Raw genomic sequence first — 3,984 nt, 5'->3', positions numbered from 1 at the left:
TAAAATATGAATCGGTCAAACTAGTACAAAAATATAAAGAATAAATAATTTTTACCAAAGTATAAACAATAAATAGTTTTTTGCTAATAAAGCTCTTTCAGCCCCCAAAATAAAAACCATTTGATAGAGAGTGAATTATGATTAATTGCTCTTATTTTAGAAATAAAAACAAACGTTCTTAATATCCAAATGTCTGAACGAATCAGACTTTTCAGAAGTATTAAGAGGTAATTTTGAAAAAAACAAACAGGGCCAAAGTATATATTATTTTTTTTATACAATTGAAAAGGCCAAGTATAATTAATTAATAAACACAAATTAACCGTATTAATTTAACAACAAAATAAAACTATCGAAAATTGGTCTGTTCAAATAACAACCAAAAATAATATATGTTTCATTTTGATTAATGTTGGTCAACATTAATTTGTTAATAATTAAATTTCCCATTCATCTTTTTAATTTCTTTTATAGGTTTTATTAATCAATTAATGCGATTTTATCCATCATTCTGTAGCAAAATCATAAATTAAATGGACAAAATTCATTTAAGAATATGTATTTATTTAAACATAAAAAATCAGCATAAAAGAATGAACTAAGTGATTTAGAAATGGTTACAGTAGAGAGAGGGTTTGTGAGCAAAGACACAAGCTATATCTCTCACACACTCTAATGTAAGAGTTTACATTAATGTTATTATATTAGCAGTAATGCAAAAACATGAGTGTCATACTTTTTCTTAAGTCTGCTATGAGTATGAAGTAAAGGGGCGTTAAGTTGTTGAGGTTTCGATGGAATTGAAATGGTCAATTTCATTGATCAAATTTCATTCCGACATTTGGTTATTTATGGAATGGAATTAAAATCCAAACATTACCCTCAAAGGTTGATTTCACCGTTCCTTCATAAATGAGATGAAATTGAAATTCATTCCAACCAAGATTTTAAAAATGACAAAAAATACGCTCATCATAAAACCCTAGCAACACATTCTTTCTCAACAAGTGCTTCATCGACTCCTCACCCATCTAGTTTCTTTCCATTGATCGAAGACTCTCTATCCAGCGGTCGAGTTTTGCAAATCATCACTCGATATGTTCTCCTTTCGATCTACTCCTCTCAGTGATTTGGTACTGCCCTTAATTTGTTCTTCTCGGTGATTTGGCATTACTCCTGATATGTTCATCTCAATGGTCTGATAAAATTTTGAAATGCTCAGATATCATGGGTATTCAAGAGACTTTCATTTAAAAAAACAATCTTCTCCATCAAATATGGTAAAACTCACGATTTGAAACCCTAAACTCGCGGTTGTCTCTTCTTTTCCGGACCCTTCATCGATCTACAACTCTTCGTCGACCTTCATCTTAGATCTTGCTGCGTTGATGTTCAGATTTGTTGAAAAAGAATGGAGAAGAAGGATGTTAGATGGAAATTTAAAATCCCTCTTGTGGGTTGTTTGTGTTCTTCTAAACTCAAAATTTTAGAAATAAATAAATCAATAAAAGGTAAAAAAAGAAGTTAATTAAAAACCTTGAAATAATCGTAAAAGGCTAAGCTTAAAAAGGGTAATTTTCTCTCTTTTTTTAATTTATTCCCTCTAAAAAAGGGGTAATTTATTGTAAAGATCTTAAAACTTTGCAATTTTAATAATTTAAACAATAAATTAGCAAAATATCATAAAAATGGGTATTTTCCTCATTTTTCATTCCAATTCCTTTATAAATCAAATAAACCGATTCCAATTCATTTGATAAACTACATTCTATTTCCTACCAACCAAACATTTAGTAAAACTTGATAACATATCATTTCAGTTGCTTCCAAATTTCAATTGTTTTGACAAATTTCATTACACACATATGTGTGTATATGATTTAGCGTCTTGCAATATCATTTAAGGGATGTTAGGGTGGTACTTATGTTTTAACTGATTTTCAACTTCATTCATTATTTCCATATTTTTCTGATGACTTGCAGTTTGAACTTGCTTCAGAAGCAACATGATTAATACATTGGTATCACGTTTCATCAAAAGTAATAAAAAACAATGTTTTCACGATCATTTTATCTTTACTTGTCGATGAATTTCACCTATGAATGGAATATATAGTTTTGGTATGACTTTATTTGTTCAGTGTGTGGTATGACATGCCTTTATGATTAGTCACAATTGCCACCTTGTTGATCTTGTTAACAATTTTCTAGTTTCTTATAATTGAAAAGATATAAGAATAGAGAGAGGGAGGGAGAGAGAGAGAGAGAGAAAGAGATCTAGAGAGAGAGTGTGTGTGTATATGCACACACACTAATAGATAAGGTTAGATAAAGTAAGATATTGAAACAAATTATTCGAATGGGGTATTGTGGAACACAAGTATTTAGATCTTGCAAACATTTACGACTTAGATATTGAGTAAATCATTTACACAATAAAGAACTAATGTAAAAATAAGTAAAAAAAATCTCAATATGGGAGGCGATGACAGTTTTACATTTGTAAATTATGGGGTCATCAATCTAGCTAAGGGTTGGTTAGATATCAAGTGTAGTCTAACTAATCATAGTTCATGTTTGCACCGATCTATTATATATGGGATCATCGATCTATTTTAGGCTCTTCTTTGGTAAATATTACTGGAAAGGTATTATCAGAATAATGAGTAGGGATGTAATTTATCAGAACTTTGCGTAGTTGAAGACTTATTAGGTGACTTTGGCACGATGGCATGTAGAATAGCGGAGATTAGGAAATCTCAACGAAGAAAAGTATAGAAATTTTCATATGAAAAATAAAAAGTTACAAACCTATTTATGTATGATATTGACTAACATTTTAATTAACTGTTAACTAACCTACCGAAATAACTTCCATAATTTACCAATAAATACCCTTCTTGTAATAGTAACAAAAAATTTATGTTTTTCATCTCAAAATAAATTGATCAACATGCCACTAAATCCACATTTTTAGTGTTCTGTCTTTGGTTTACATGCACAGAAAAGAGATACATTTCTCGCTTTCGTTTTCTTTTTTCTCTTGGACCCTGAAGTATACTCCTCGAAAAATGTACTCGGTAGAACTTACAAGTGTAGGTTAAATTAACACATAAAAAACATTAAATCGATCACATAGGGACAATAGGAGCATGTTATATATAGTCACGAAGCTTTACTGTTCAAGAAGCCAATTAACACAAGGGTTTGCCAATACATATTATATATAACTGCCTCCTTTATATCCAGTTTCTTAAATTTAAAGTTCATATATATTACGTCCACCTCATAAACTGAGAATTGGGTTATGTGATGATAGGAATTACAAGAATCTCGTATTTCAATCTGTTTTTGCATTAATTGCTACTTCATCAATCTAATTGATTAGCATACCCGTTGTAATACTGGTTGGACCGGATATGTAATACAAAGTTTTAAACTTCTTATTTTCCGATTCAATCTGCTCTGAAGATATGAATAAAAAAGTCTAACAGTTCTCTTTATTAATTTAAACAGATGATTAACCTCATTAATGTGACATAACCCCTCTCCCCCAACTTGCTTCTTCATTCACTTCTAAGTTCTAACATTAAAACCCTAGCTACAAGGTTAGTAGGATTACAACCTTGTATGTAGCAAGTTTAATGGCGTTCAATTAGGAAACATATACTATTTATGCTTTTAGATTCTAGAAAGGAGAGGTTATCCATGGTTGTGCCCTAGCAACTCATTATACCATCCTTTTTCTTCCTTAATTAAGGTATATATATATATATGCACACACAATTCTATTATCATCTTACTATACATAGAATAGGAAAGGCACCACATACGCAAAATCTACCACAAATCTATGTTTAAACACAGGGCTAAACTTTCCAATTAAGTGCCGCTATTCAAGACAATGAAGATTGCCGGCCGGAGACCGTTCACCTTCAAAAGGTGTCTTGCTCAAACACTATATATGGGTGTTATTGTTATAGT

This window comes from Cynara cardunculus (assembly GCF_001531365.2).
Source record: "Cynara cardunculus var. scolymus isolate 2C chromosome LG 4, CcrdV1, whole genome shotgun sequence".
Classification (NCBI taxonomy): Eukaryota; Viridiplantae; Streptophyta; class Magnoliopsida; order Asterales; family Asteraceae; genus Cynara; species Cynara cardunculus.
The sequence above is the reverse complement of the archived record's forward strand: the minus strand, read 5'-3'. Positions refer to the sequence as shown.